The 15,605-nt window shown below is 45.8% G+C and overlaps 2 protein-coding genes across 7 annotated transcripts in view; both read right to left on the bottom strand.

Moving 5' to 3' along the window:
- LOC129561531 (neuroendocrine secretory protein 55) overlaps nucleotides 1–15,605 on the bottom strand; it is a 52,924-nt gene that overhangs the window by 13,335 nt on the left and 23,984 nt on the right. For 5 of the 6 annotated variants that reach the window (XR_016039136.1, XR_016039137.1, XR_016039140.1 and 2 more), the window contains one exon: nucleotides 8,875–8,949. The exons of the other annotated variant lie outside the window; for it this stretch is intronic. The gene's annotated coding sequence lies outside the window, so the exon portion shown is untranslated. The remainder of the gene's footprint in view (nucleotides 1–8,874; nucleotides 8,950–15,605) is intronic. 6 annotated transcript variants of the gene reach the window in all.
- The window catches only part of LOC148775396 (guanine nucleotide-binding protein G(s) subunit alpha isoforms XLas-like), a 35,157-nt gene that overhangs the window by 8,527 nt on the left and 11,025 nt on the right, over nucleotides 1–15,605 (bottom strand). The window lies entirely within an intron of this gene.

Raw genomic sequence — 15,605 nt, 5'->3', positions numbered from 1 at the left:
GCAACTCTGGAGCCAGCCAGGAAAGGGCCTTTTGCCATGGAAGGCCATGTGTGCTCAGCCGTCAACAAAAACGCCAGCCTTGGGTTGGGGAGGGGGAGGGGGAGGGTGGGGGCCCCTGCTCCCTGAATAGAAAACAAGAAAATCAAGACAGACAGAAGACAGGGGGAAGAGGAAGTGGGAGCTGAGAAGTCTGATTTGAAATCCTTCTAGGTTTTTAAAGCAAACAGATCTGTCCTTGGAGGATTTTAGCAAATGAAGCAAGCCTGGGATTCTAGGAAATGTGTCACCAAAATTGGTATTACTAGAGGAAGTGGCACAAAGCTGGAAATTCGAAATCTAATCTGTAACATACTAACTACACCTATTTTTATCCCAGGGTTGCAGTGACATAACACCCAGAAATGAAAACTCTATAGAAAACTAGCCCTTCATCGATAGAAGACATGAACACCTTGAGAGTGGGGTGGCAGGGCAAAGGTTTCACTAGGTCCCTTAATCTGACCAAGGGTTAGACATCAGCAGTCACTCATGAAGGCAGCTGATTTTTGAGGAAAGCCAGTGAAGGCTCCAGACTAAATCTTGGGAGCTCTGGTGTGAAGTAAGCAACTCTGCAATGTCAAAAGTCTGGCCTGAGCAAAATGCCTATAGGGTGTCCTAGTGGTTTACAGAGGGCAAGAAGAAGGCTGGGTAAGTCACGAAGGAGCCCAGATGAAGCTTTCTTTTGTCTATGCCACCAGCCACAAAGGCACGGGGTCCCTATCTTTTGGCAAGATGGCGTCAGGTGGCTGACGGACAGAGAACCACCTCCAGTAGTTGACAAATGTCCCACTTTGGGGCCTGGATCCAATAAGGATGCTTCTCATGGAGATGATGGTTGAAGCTATAGCTCCCTTATTCTGAAAAGGCAAACCTCTACCTTCTGAGTACAGGATGATTTCATAATTGGATTCCCTGGGAGCTGCTCCAAAAAGCTAGTGAAAGAATCTTTCAGAGGAAGCTGATTTAAAATTTAGTTGGGATGAAAAGACATCTAATCTTCAAGCTAAATGGATACTCTGTTTACTCATAACCATTTAAAGCATCCTAAAGTCTAGAAAGACCTAACTCAATTCAGTTCAGTCCATCAGTGGTGTCCGACTCTTTGCGACCCCATGGACTGCAACACTGCAGGGCTCCCTGTCCATCACCAACTCTGAGTTTACTCAAGAGCCTAGGCACAAACACCTAACTAGCTGCAAATTCCTATCATGGTGTTATTATTAACCCAGGCCTCAGGGCGGCGCTCCAGAGCAGGGGACTGAAAGTCTTTCTCAGCCTTCAAAGTTAAATTTCTTAAATAGTTTTGAGTAAAAATCAGTAATCAGCCTAAATACATTTCAGTGACCTACCACGAGTTAGCTGAATGCAAAAGGGGGAAAAAAACCAATCTGTGAACTAACTAGGGTGATCCCCAAGGACAATGTTTTCATCTCAGATGTAAGTTTATATTTCATTTGCCTTGCACATTCTTAAATGTGCTAAATAGATGTGTATTCCTCACCTTGGCATAACTATATATCTTCTAGATTTACTGAGGATATAGAAGGCAGAGAAGGGAACTTTGTAAAAAAGAAGAAAAAACTAAAGAACAGAAGTCTACAACAAAAATTTAATTTCTAAAATGGATGCCAAAGTAGAAGAGACAGTGAGAGAAAAATATATGCGTTTTCAGTAAAACTACAAACACACCAAAAAAGGTACTAGCAACATGAAAACCCCAAGGAAACAAACAAAATCACTCTAATTTATAGTAATTGAACCCTTGCTGTACCTTCTTCCCAACACCTGATAGTTCTGTGAAACTACCCAGCTGTCACTCTTTTCCTCTTAGCAATGTGACACTGATTTGTCATTATTAGAATGCAGAGGTCTGCTTAATGAACTCTTAATAAATGAAAGTTATCAATTTTTGACCTTTTCCCCCTGAAATTCTCGGTATGTGGTTAAACTGCTGAAAAAGTATCTTCAAGTTTCTGTGACTATAACATAAAAGATCAAGGCTGGGTGGTTTGGGAAGTCTGAGCAGATTTGGGTAATGCCCTGCCTGCACCCCAGAGGGAAAAATGAGTAAGATCGATTGGAAACAGCATCTGGGGGTAATAGCAATGCTCTGCTTTTGCTGAGCTGTCTGCAAATAGAACTACTCTGCCTGAGACTGAAGTCCAAGAGGGAGGGGTGCCAAGGAGCCCTTCCCCCTTCCTCTGCCCCCACTAGCATCCATTTCCTACCCCACCTGCCTGGCTATTGAAAGAAACTGAAGCCCAAAGAGTCTGAATTAGCTAGCCAAATGAGAAAGAAAGAGAAGAGATTGATGATCGAGTCCTAGTTTTAGTGACTCTGAGAATAAAGAATGGGGGGGCACTTTTTCAAGAAACTGAATCATGACTAACTTTTTTTTTCCTATGAAAGCAATACTCCTCGTCTGTATTTTTCACCAGCTGCCCTGAGCTGGTGGTAATCTAAGATAAAATGAGGGCAGGTGGCTTCAGCCTCCTTTTCGTGCTAAGGTGGCCGCAGGCACCAGATAAATCTTGACCCTGACAATGATGCTGCCAAGAGCCTAATCACAAAGACTGCCCTCTGTGTGCCTGCCTGTAAAGACTGGTGACCCTCTGCCCCTCTGCAGCAGACTCCAGGTGGCCACTGCAGAGAAAGCACGAGGGTCTCACGTCGTATCCATGCCCTTGTAGTTCCTCATTCCTCAGAGAGCAGGCTGGCTTTCTAGGTCTGTCTCCTCTGATCCCTAAAAATAAGTTTACTTGTGGGGGAGGATGTCAGGGGAGGGGGTCAGATGAGCTGATCCTCAAATATTCCACAAACTGGCTGTCTGGGGACAAAACATCCAGATGCTTTTTCACAACTGGACTTTTGACCAAATTGATTGGATGCTTCAGTGTCAAGAACACAAAAAGTCAGAAGGGTCACCAGAAGAGGAAGTTTGTGGGCGACGAGAGAAAACATACTATAGTAGGAAGCATTACATTTTTCGAGCAAGGAAAATCCGAGTTTTCAGGTTGTGCTAAATGACTCAAAGTTTGCCAGAGCGAAGACAAGGCAGAAAGAATGGATTTTGTAAAAGGTTATATTGGTCCTATTTATTTGGCTCTGGTGCCGCCAGAAAATGGCTTGGCGCCGCCCCCCCCCCCCCGAAGCACTCTGTAAAATGCAAATGGTCTAAATTAAGAAGCCATCTAATCTCAACCAATATTAATTCTGACATGAAAAACGAGACCAATTCTTCAGACAGGATTATGATCATGGCCGCCTGACATTAACCGATCACCCCCATTTCTTAAAGAACAGGATACTTTCCTTTTCCAAAGTGCCTATTTATTTCTAAGAGAGACCCCAGATCCTCTCAGATGATCCTTATTCTGACACTGAAAAGGTACAATCTCCTAATGTGGTCTGCTTTGACCCCGTAGACTCTATCTTGTCTGTTTTTTTCTTTCCCCCTCCAAACTAAAATCCCTCTAAAATACCTACAGACCCCCAACACTGCAGGAAGTCAGGATGCTGCCCCTGTATCTTTCTCCTTGCAGACCCAACTGCTGGCCCCTAATATTGTTTCCCAAGCAGAAAAGAGAAAACGGAGAAAAAGATTTGTTTTTCTCTCGTGTTTTCTCAACCGGTCCATTGAAATCAGCAGGATCACGGTTCCTCCATCTCTGCAGCAGGCAGAGTCGCCGAGCATCTAGATAAAGAATCTGCCTTTTGGTAGGGCTCAGTTGGGGACACTGCAGTTGTTCTAGAAAAAGGAGGCGTCTCTGCACCCTGAGACCACTGCCACCTCCCATGAGATCCTGCGGGTGTTGCACTTAGCTTGTGAATTCTCTCGGCGAAGTGCAAGAAATAAAGTGGCTTCACTGGGAAATGCCCATTATTCTTCTGCCAGAGAGCCCTAAGTCCCTGCTGTCTCACTACCCTCTACCTGGTAATTGTCATCACAACCGGAAGGGTCTGTACCAGCCTGACGGCTCAGTGAGGGGCAGAAGGGACCCTGGAAAAGTCATGGACTGTTTGGAAGAACCTGCTGGCATAGGGAGCCCCACCCCTGAGGGCTGGGGGAACTACGCCCCTAGGTGTTTACCACAGCCTGCGGGGTGGTCTGCCTGCGTGTGTAACAGACATTGGGTAATTCAAAGGCACAAAGTCAGGGTCGCATCACATCTCCTGCTTTGTGTAGTTCTATCCTAGAGGTTCTCCAGCAGCCAGTACCCAGTGTCTGCAGGGCATGAAAAGGTTCTAAAACGGAGGAGGGTGCTGAAATTATGCCCCACCACCTCCATCCATTCCTGGGCCCCGTGGGCAGCCTGGATCCATGTTGCTCTTTTCCTCACATTCCCATGCCCAGGAGCTAAGGCTCTTTTCAGCTGAGAGTGAATCTAGAATTCACTTTTCTTTTTCTCTAAATACTGCCAGTCGGAACCCCAGGGCCACCTTCAGGGGCTTCAGGGGTGGGGGGAGGAGGAGTTCCTGAGAGCTCAAGGTCAAAGGTCAAGGCCGGGTGGGTGGAAGGGGAAATGGTTCTTTTCCCTGATTCTCGCCAGAGCTGAAAGAAACTGATTAACATCTGCTTTCCACCTCTTTTCCCATTGCTACAACTTGGGCCTCAGCCCTCTGACCTGCAGGGTTCTCTCTGGCCTCCTCTGCAGCTCCCAGGCCCTAGAACCTGACTTTAAAAAGAAAAAAACAACAACAACAACCCACCATTTTCAACAATGAGACGTGTGACCACTGAAAACCCCTCAGCTGCTTTCAAAGCTAATGGAGCAGAACACTAGCAAGACTCCCCCAGCTCGAGGTTAAAGGCACAGCTCACTCCACAGGGGGGAAGGGAGAAGCCGGCACTCAGGAGGCACTGGCGAAGGCTTGTCCTGTGGGCTCTTCCCAGGCCAGGCTCAGTCCTGGCAACAAACAGCTGGCCTGACCAGTACAACTGGGGCAGGGACCCGGGACCACGGGCAGGGGGCGTCCCTCCCTCCTTCGGCGTATCCATCACTGTGTAGTGACAGCCCGCTTGGCACTCCCCTCATACCTCTTTCAGAGCCCCCTCCCTTCCCCCAGCACAAGCCTCCTTGGTTTAAAAAAAAAAACAAAAACCAAAAACCATCTTGTTCTTTCATCATAATTAAAGTGCTGTCAGGGAAAATGGCATGGCTGATTTTTGCCGCAGTTGAAATGACCCTCAGCTTTCCTCTCCTCACATTTGCTAAAGTGGTCCTTTCTCTGCCTGAAATCAGGCCCTTTGGTGATGGAAATTTTAGCAGGAAGCTGAGAGTTCTAAGCAGAATCCTAACCTTGGGAGAGTGGGGAGAAAAATCGATGTTTTTGGAGCTGGCCTCTCTGCGGCAGCAGCCAAGGTGCTGTGAGGCCATCTTCCCCATCAGCAAGGGTGCCCTCGGCTCCATCATGCCGGCTCCCTCCCTCCCAGGCGTTGTCAGGGGGTCGCAATTTAGCCACACTTGGAGGTCGATTCTCCCCGTTGACTTATCTAAGGGGCAGAAGGAAGCTGCTTGGAAGGAAGATAAAATGCGAGCGCCTTCCTCGCTCAGAGGGAAAGCGTGACTGCATATTTAATATCCTCGCTGGCCTGCATGTTTGTGTTTGAAATAAAGCTATAACTTCCACACATAATGAAATGCGCCCCCCTCCTCCTGCCTGCCGAGGGCTACAGAGCTCCGCCGGGTGACACTCCTGCCTGTCACAGCCACTGCAGTGCCCAGGGCCCTCTCTGGCAATCTCAGCTCCTCTCATTTTGTGAAGACGTCACCAGCCTGTGAGCTATCAGAGAACTTTCTGAAAAGGACATTTCAGGTGAGCAATGCAGTAACATTTAAGCGGGGTGGGGGGGAAGAAAAAGGAAAGAAAGGAGATTAAAAAGAAAAGAAAAAAAAGAAGGCAAAGGAAGCCAGGGCCGTGAGTACTTCTGAGCTGCACCTTTGGAAATCATGTGTGGAAGCCATGACATATATCCAAACACTTATCATGTGAGGAATTCATAATATTCAATCCTAGCCTTCAACTACCTAGATGTAAAGGAAACATGTCAGGCGCTTTCACAATTAGCTTAATTTCCTTTTCCTAAATATCAGGCATCTTGGAAAGGCACCTTCTGAGTTTCACAGGGGAACTTAATTGGCAGGTTCTGGGTTTCTAGAAAGGTATGCTAATATGTGGCAAGTCAAAATGGCAATCCAGGCCTCTCTCGATTGAACCATTAGTTGTTAATGCACCTCTGAGTAACTCCAAGTTCAGGTGTGAAACCAGTCCAAGTGTCACTACAGCACTGCTTCTTCACTGGGCTGCAGCAAAGGATGGTGGGGCTGTTTATGTAACACACCAGCAATAAGCTTGTTTTTGTGGCATCATTATTTGCTGGCCTAGTCTCCTGCCTCCTTGCTCCTTTCTCCTTCCCCACCCCCGACTTTTTTTTCTTTTTCGAGAAAGCAAAGCAGCTGTATAGTACTCGAATCTTTTATTTCCTGACTATTCTGTGTGTCAGAGAAGTGGACGCTGGAGAAAAACATGGGGCTTGTTATTACCGGCCTGAGCCGGAATGAGTCAGGCACCTGAAGCTTCGATGCGGGCCTGACTCTGCCACTAGGATGAGGCCCCCTCCTACATCCGCTGAGCTGTACCTGGAGAGCTGGCGGGGACCAAGCCCTGGGGTCACGGGGCAGTGGGGGCAGGGAGCGAATTTGCTGAATTCACTGCTTGGGGGTGCACAGAGCTGGGGGGGTGGGGGAAGCATTCGGGTGTCAACTGCCCAAATGTTCCCTCCCCAGCCTCTTGTTAGAATTCTATTTCACTATTAAAAACGTGACTCTTTCAGCTCTCTGGCCTCAGAGAGCTCTTTATTAAAATGCAAATGTCCCTTAAGGGTAGCCCCATAAGCCTTTGCCAGCTAATGGGATTAACTGAACAGAACACAGCCACCTGCAGGGAGGTAAGGAGGCCTGGGGCCAGAAGCCCCCTTCTCCAATTTGCCACAGGCTCATCCCTGAGCAGGGAGGAAGCAAAATCCAGTCTTCCCAGTCTCAGATGTCCAGATGTCTTTGAAAGGGGACTCTGCAGCTGGGGCCCTGAGCCCCAGCAGTGGGACCATTTGCTCACTGCAGTTCTCGGTGCCTTGGTGGCCCCATCCCTTAACAATCAGTTCTCTCAGGATGGACAACGTTTTCAAGGTATCCTAGCAGAGTGGTCCAGATTCAAGAGAGCATCAGGCCGCGGTGGGGAAGTAATTGCACATAACTAATTCATTTACAGAGGCAGCCACTTGTAATAAAGGAGGTTTTCAAAGTGACTTGGCAAACTGATTTTTTTTCCCCCCTGAGCTGGTAAACAAGCTTCACATTATGCCCTGAAAATGGGTTTTCACTCACATTGATTTCGAAGTGTGCCTCTCAGGTGAAGAGTATGAAAATGTCACAAACAAGGAGAAGCCCAAACTTATTAATTCTGTAAATCTGAATTTGACTCACGAAATAAAACCAGTCCCTGTTGTCTGGGGAGTTCCTTCAGTTCAACTGCCTTCACAAAATAACTTCCCTCCTCTTATATCTAAATAAGAATTCTCTATTTACCTATCTGTATACATACACACACACATAATTTTATAAAAACTGCATATCCTATGCTGAGTATTACAAGAGCCCTATAGATAAAACAACTCTTCCAAGGCTCTGAAGAGATGACCAAAAAGTATTTGAGAGAAAAGCTGGAAATTAAATTCTACAATTAACTCTGCACTTTTCTTTCCGCAAAGACTTGCGGTTAATTATACTAACCTGAATAGTGAGTATCTCTATTTCCATTAGGAAAATAGGAAAAAGAGTCCCAGAGCCCAGAAGCTAAGATGGAGGACAGAAGCTAAGATGGAGGGCAGGCCAGGATCTAAGATGGCAGACTGGAGCAAAAATGGAGGGCAGCTGAGGATCTAAAATGGAGGATTGATTAAAAACAAAATGGAGGGCAGCCCAGAAGCTAAGATGGAGGACCCAAGCTAAGATGAAAACACTTCACAGTACCTCAGAACCTCTGGATGCAAACTGTGAATGCTTTTTCACCCCAGCCCTCAGAATACAAATCCTAGACATAAACAGAAGATTCTAAGCTTAGGTGGAAAAATTTAAGGCTATCCCCTAAGAGGATTTTCAGTCCCAGAAGATCCTGAAAGGCTTAGGCGCCGAGACAAATCAGAGAAGAGAGAAAGAGCTGGCTAAACGAGCTAGATGAAGAAGGAGCTTCACCATCCCAGGGTCAGGCCTCTGGAGTCCCTTCTGAAAGCAAGTCCACCCCTCAGTTCGCCCAGCAAACCCCCAGCAACACCTCCTGAAGAAAGGCCTGGTTTGGTAACTTCTCTGAGGCCTACACTGGGCCTGGAGAAGGTCCTACCCCTGCTGTTTACCTATAACTGTTCAGACTTGGACTGATGTGGAAATCTGAACCGTGTGCCTGTCGAATATCTACACATGGACATCTGTTTTGATCCTTCTGGGTTTTCTACATCTCATTATCAGGACTCAGCAATCATTTTATGTGATCATTGATTTGCTTTGCTCAACTAGGTTGGGGAAGGGTTGGAAGGGCACCGACATCTGTGTTTTTTGACAACCTTTCTATCTTTTCTTACCTGCCATGTCTATTTCCTATTTAATCACCCAGCAGCAATAGTTCATGGTTAACTTCCTGGGATTGTTTTGATTTTAAGACCAAAGAGAGCAGCAACGCCTTATACCTTTGTCTTCCCCATGGGGAAGGGCACATTTTAAGTGTATATTGAGTGAATGAATGAATAGATAAACAAAAATGCCCAAATGAAGGCAAACTCACCAACCCAGCAAGGATTTCATGCTTCTGAGAGGCCTGGCAGACACATGCGTGGCTACTGCAACTTAAGAGATGCTACTAGAAAGGCAAAAAGGAAACACAGCCATTTTGACATTTCATTTAACCCCCCAATTCGGCAGTGACTTATCAGTGAGAGAAAATGGGAGCATTTGCACTGAGAACTGGGCAGTATTCCATGCTCTTTGCCAAGTTGGACACAGTCTACATATGAGGTAAACCTCAGATCTGCCAATAGTCAAAAATTAATTCGTGACAACTGTTTTCACTTGGAACCATGATTTCCTTCAATTAGGTGTGTCATTTTATGCTAAATTCCCATTAAACACTTCCCAACAGGCTTTTCCTTTTTTTTTTTTTTTTTGAAGAACAGCCATGATGACCCTTTTCCCCCAAAAAATTCTTTTCTCTCCCTCCAACCCCCACCCCACGGATTCTTAAAGGTCACAGAAGACCCATTCGATAAGCATATTGGTGGTGAGGCTGCTTTTTATTAAGCTAGCAATTACATTTTCCCCTTTTGGCCCCTTAATCGGTCATTCTGCTGGGTTTCAAAGCAATGCAAATTTAGCTCCAATCAATTAGTAACAAGTTTCTAACTTGGGGGCTTGGGAAAAGGGTGGAGGGAAGTTAAAACCATGAGAACAAACGGATCCTTTTCAACCTAGCAAAAGTCTTCTGCCTCTGTGGACTACGTTTTTTGTTGTTGTTTTTTGCTTTAGGCCCAAACTGGGGAGAATGGGGTCCTACTACAACAAATTAGGACAAGATTTTTATTTTTTTTGCTTGAGCTAATGAATCAAGCACAGGACACAGAGGCAGCTGACGGAATATTTCCCCGCTAATGCCAGGAAGCTAAAATCAGCTTTTGTGTTTTTTTTTTTTAATAGCCTGAGAGATTTGCATCTGGGTGTGATATGCTTGAGGGCCCCCCAGCTCAAAGCAATCAATCTTGTCTCCTCTTGCAGAAGCCCCCTCCCCCTTCCTCATGGAACAGAATTGTCCCCTCTCTCTAATGAACATACCCAGGAGAATAAAACTTGTTTTTCAAAAGTGTGGGGAAGGAAGAAAGGAAGGAAGGGAGGAAGGAAGGAAAAAAAAAGCACACAATGCCTATACTGGGTCTGCAGGAGCCAAGTTCTGGAGGACACTAACCTATAAACTTCTGAGGATTTCCTCAACGTCTGAGAGATATACGTAATATACAGGGTGTTCACTTTCAACTTGAAGATTTACTTTGCTTTGTTTTGAGTAACTATCAAATAAAAGAACTCATAAAGATTGGCTTTTTTTTTTTTTTTAAAAAAAAAGGTCAAAAAGGTCCAAGGGGTGCCAGATTTCTTAAAAATCAAACCACTCAGTGGGGTAAGGCTTGTGAAAACACTCAGAAAATCAGGCTGTGGCAGACGGGGGCTTATTACTAATTAAGGGGAAAAAAATTAAGGAATCATTTTGGGGTCAGGAGGATAATGTTCTGGCAAGTGCAAAAGGGCCAACTGTGGTAGAAACAGTGGAGGTCACAGCTCAGGGGATGGTGGGGAAGGGAGGTAGGGGCCTTGGTCTTGGCATTCAGCACCAGTCCCCAGTCCCTGTCCTATTGGGGTGGGGTCCTGAAGGGTGGTGGAATGGGGAGGGAGATTCCTGGGCCCGCACCCCAGGCCTTCAGTCAAGGGCAGCCTGGCCCCCAGCTGTGCTGGCCATTCAGCCTGGACTGACAGTGTTCCATCCTTTACCTAGTGCAGCTTCCATTCCTTGTAACCAGATCCCCCTCCTCCTCCTTCTCCCAGACTATAAGTTCCTAGAGGGCAGGGACTATGGCTCCCGTCTGGAGCTACATTTAGCAAAAGTACTTTTTCTTTCTCTTTCTCTCTCCCCTCTTCTCTCCTCTTTCAAACTTTTAATTTCGTCTCTATGTTGCTATCTCTCTTAATTTTTGTACCTTCTTTCTCTCTCTTTCCTCAAGAAAGAACTGGCTTGAAGGGGAGCTGGTTTTTCCACTTCTGAGTTCACAAAAGTTCAGAAAAGAAAGGAATTCAGATTCCTTCCCCCCTTGTCCCACCCCAGGGGAAAGCGCTGAGCAAGTAAAAGAACCCTGAAAAGACACAATGGAGAATGTGGGAAATGCGCTCAGGAAGTCAGTGAGTGTTGGGTTGGGGGGTGAGTTAAAGGTGAAGTTGTTTGCGCACCGCGATCAGTACCCTCTTTAGAAACATCCATATGTCTGGGTAGAGAACAGGAGGAGATAAGGAGATATAAAACCCTGACAGGATAAGGGCAGGGCGGGGGGTGGATTTCCTGTAATATTATAATGTCATTTTAACAATAAGTACAACTTCTGGAAGAAAAGAGGAAAGGGGTCAGGGAAAGTGTGGAGTATGGATTCCCAGTCCTGTGGGCAGCGAAAGTGGGCAGTTTGGCCCAATGTGGGAGACTGGATTCTAAGAGGACATGGCCCCCCAGAAGGTAAAGATGTGTGTGCTGTCCAGGGGGGAAAAACTGGTAGAGAAACCCCCCAAATGAATGGACCTAAGGTCCCTATCTCCCTAAAGTACAGAATGGCAGCACTGGTGTTAAAACTAAACTCCCAGGGACCCACAACAGGATGAGACCCTAATCTGAGATACCCACCCCTCCTAAACCTGGGGCTTTTTTCCTTAGGGCTTGCTACATTTCATCTAGAAAATTCTAAGTGATCCCACTTCCTGTGGGCATCCCAGTCATTCTGAGCTCTCTGCTGACCTCTGGTGGGGAAGAATTCTACTGGCCCGGATAAAGGGGTCTTTAACAGGGCAGCCCACCTGCCCTACTTTCCCAGGGACCCCACATCCAGAGGAACCGCTACCTGGGGGCGGGAAGAGCTTTGTTAACCTGCCTTGTCCAAAGTTCAGGGCTATGGGTTGGAAGGTGCGGGGAGGAAAAAGGTAAGAAAAACTTTAAAGGAGCCCCAGGAAATTAGGAGTTTAAGAGAAACCTGTTGGCACAAAGTCTATTTTATTCAGTTTCACTGATTTTTTTCAACTATAAAAGAGGAAGGGGAGAGGGAGTATTTAAGAATGGTGTGTGGAGGGTAGGTTTTGTTGGACAGGAATGAACTCCTGTGACAGGAGTTGGTAGGTCCTGGCATGGGAGGAAGTTCACGTGGCCCTTCTCAAATAGAAGACCTCATGATTTTACAGCTGCTGCAGGGAGGGGAGAAGAGAAATGGAAGGGGTGCCTGTTCTCTTTGGAACCAAGGAACTTGGCCCTGGACACCATCGGATCTCACTGTCCTTCCACTGGACGTGGCCTCATCATGACAGACGTGACCTTCCTTTAAGCCCAGGGTTGGGCCTGAGATGGAGGGTGGGGGTCCTCAGCTGGAGAAAACTCTTCTTAGTAAGAATGCCCCTGAAAGCTCAACAGGCTTGCATCCCTGAGAGGTAGGGAAAGGTCATAAAGGGGAGAAAAGAAAAATTAGCCCTGAAATCTCAGAGACCCTCAAAAACCCCAACCATTTTCTCATGAATGGAAAAAACTGTAAGGATTCACCCTCAGCCAGTATCTTCTCTATAAGACAGCACTGAGTATCTACCCCAAAGTCTACTCCCTCATCTCTCAGCATCTTCCCATATTGTCTCAAAGACTAACTCCTCCCAGGGTTTCTCTGATGGACAAATGGACCTCTGCCACCTCTGAATTTCTTTTCTAGCCCTGGATTGGGGTGAGAAAGAATTCCACCCTCTTGTGCATCCTGCAGAAGTTCTCCCAATGACGGGTACCCAGAAATTATTAATTAGGTACCAAAGGGCAAAAGACAGGCCTAAAATATCCTGTACAAGCTGCTATTTTGGAAAGGATGCTTTAAGAGAAAAGAGAGAAAGACATTGTGTGTGTGCGTGTGTGTAAGTGTGGCGAGGCAGGATGGTTGTTTGGCATATGTGTCCTATTAAAACGTTTAAGAAGAGAATTAAAGAAGTTTAAAGTGAAAAGGAGAGCCCTTTCATCTTTCAGATGAGAAAAACTGGGACCCAGAAGATAAGCAATTTGCCCAAGGTCTCAGAACTGGTTCCTGGAAGACCCAGGGCACACACAAGGGCTGGGAGGTTAGAGGTCACTGTGATAGTGTGTTTTTCTGTATGGGCCATGGTCTAACAGAACCACTAGTTAAAAGGGATATCTGTCCTTAGAGATCCACTGTTCCACTGAAAAACCTTAAAAAAAAAAAAAAGAAAGAAAATGATCCCTGGGCCTTGGGAGGGGGTGGGGACTGTGACCCTGGGAAAGAGGATTAGGGGAGGGGGATGTGGAATTCTGTCTTGGGCGCAAGCTCCCTGTGAATTCTGGAAAGCCAGGCTCTCAATTGTAAAAGCCGAGCGCCATCTGCCAGCCAGATCTGAACAGCCTTGCTTTATTTTATTGTCTCCACTTCCCAGCCCCAAATAGTTGATGTTCTGGTCCCTTTCCCTAAAAAAGAAAAAAGAAAAAAAAAAAAAAAGGTATTTCTTGCTTAGAAACCTCCCTAAAATAAGAATCTTTTTTTTTTTAAATCTCAAAAGAGAGGAAGAGAAAACAAGAAAGTAAAGAAAAAACGAGGAAATCTCTTAAGAGGCTGATTTCTGACCCAACGTTTGAGCTGGGCAGACCTCTGGGGAGAATGGGACAGCGCCCCCCTCCCTCCGCCCTCCTCCAATGAAGCAGTCCTGGTGGCCTTTCCCCTGACCCTTTCTTCCCGGCAGAATGAAAGGTCAGTGCCCAGCTTGGAGCCTGCCTTAATATGGGAAGTCAGATCCTATCTCTGGGGAATCAAAGTTTTAGGGTCAGAAAGAATAAAAAGCAAGACCTGTGCCACCTGTCAACTTAAATCTCAGGATAAGATGTCTGCAAGGGATTTGGCTTTGTCCCCTGGGTCATTACCGCTTTCGACATAAAGTTGAACACTGAGAAACACACCTCCTGGCTCTCTCTAGGACCGCCCACCAAGTTTAAGTATCTCTCCTGACCATGGCACAATCTTCAGGACAAGGAGCCTTGTTGGTACTTTAAGAATCAAGTTTTGGCCTTTCCTGGCTGTCACTTGGCAAATTCATGGAATCCTTGAATAGAGCAGTGGAATCAACCAAGGTTCTGGAAATGAGAGCCCACTAATGTTCACCCAGTGCACTCTTTCCACGATCCTGGGACCCTCCAGAGAAGTGAGGCCTTCTCTGCCCACCCCCTCCACAATGTGGGTAACTTGGGAGCATGGCAAAGGATGAACACCACAAGTCCACCCCGGACCAAACCTCCCAAGGATAAAGATCCCGAGAGCCCTCCAGAATCAGGAAACCCTCCAACTGGAAAAGAGAACCTTCCATCTTAAAACCAGTCATTTGTTTGCAAAACAAAATGATCTTAATATGCTTCCTTTTTAGCAGCTAAAAAGGAAGAAATGAAATCACCTAAGTGTGGAATTATAAATAGCTATTAGTTTTATGACAATCCAACTTTAAAAATTTTTCCCCTAACGTCTGGCATTTGTTTTGGGTTCTGCCCGGAGCCTTCTAAGCATTTCCTTGGAAAGATGTTGCACTTGGTCCCAGGCAAAAAGTCAAAATCAACATTCAAAAAAAAAAACATGCCTTGGGTAGTTTCGAGGATTCTGCAATAAGCAGATTTTAGTTAGAGGGCACTTTGCTTAACCAAACTTGGAACCTATTTTTTAAAAAAATGTCCAGTAGATAATTTATTAAATTACCAACCAGTTTTCACCCTTTATCCTAAAGTAATCTTAATAATAAAAGCAAAAATCTAAGTTCTCATAGGTGTGTAGACTGGAGAGTAGGTTTTTGTTTTTTTTCCTTCTAGACTTTGCAATTAACTTAAGGGCCCCAAATTCCAAGTTCACTAAGGAAAATGAAAAAAAAAAAAAAAATCTTAAAAAATAACAAATCTCAAATGAATCTGTAGTAGCTGTATTGGAAGACCAGAAGGGGGCAAACATGTAAGTGTTTTAGGCTCAAAATATAAGAAGCAAAAAGTCTCCTTCCGTAAGGGTTAATTGGGTGGGGAGGGGGGCTGGTTAGGTGCAAGCTGGGGGGTGCTAGACCACCATTTAAAAATAAAATGACTTATTCAACTGTACTTCAGTAAAAAAATAATCTGTAAAAAATTTTAAAAATTACTTAGTCCTGTTATGATTATTCCAAGACATTGGTTATAGAATCTGCCCTAGCAATGGGGTATGGATGGGTGGGTGCATCCACCATCTTACCAAAAACCAAGTGCAACTCTTGAACAGGAAACATCCTTGGGTTCTCACTTCTGTTGGTACAAGTGTGTCTTATTTCTGAAAGATCTTATTTGACCTTCATCAGTACGGTCATTCAGAGGCATTCCTTCCACTGCCCCCTACCTACCCCTACAAATTCCTGCCTTGAAATCTCAAGTCCTAACAGTTAGGGATCACCCCCATGCAGTGGACTGGTTCCCCATAGGTCTAGGACTGCAATGACCCAGCTAGCAGGGCCTACACCCTATGGCTGCAATGCACACATTACCAATCACAGGCTCTGTTTGTGTTTTTTTTGTGAGACACATGCAGGTAGAGCCCCAGCCACCTAGAGCTGTCATGTGACCAGCAGCCATCTGAGTACCAGTCCTTACTATCCTGACCATAGTCCTCTCCGACGCAGAGTGAATCAATTTATGCACATCACATAGGGAGAATCCTATCCCCTGCCTGCTTCAGACAGAAGCCC

The sequence above is a fragment of the Moschus berezovskii genome, chromosome 15 (genome assembly GCF_049115385.1).
Source record: "Moschus berezovskii isolate FMDL1 chromosome 15, NW_MosBer_1.0, whole genome shotgun sequence".
Taxonomy (NCBI): domain Eukaryota; kingdom Metazoa; phylum Chordata; class Mammalia; order Artiodactyla; family Moschidae; genus Moschus; species Moschus berezovskii.
Note: the sequence above shows the minus strand (reverse complement) of the source record. Positions and strands in the feature narration are given on the sequence as shown.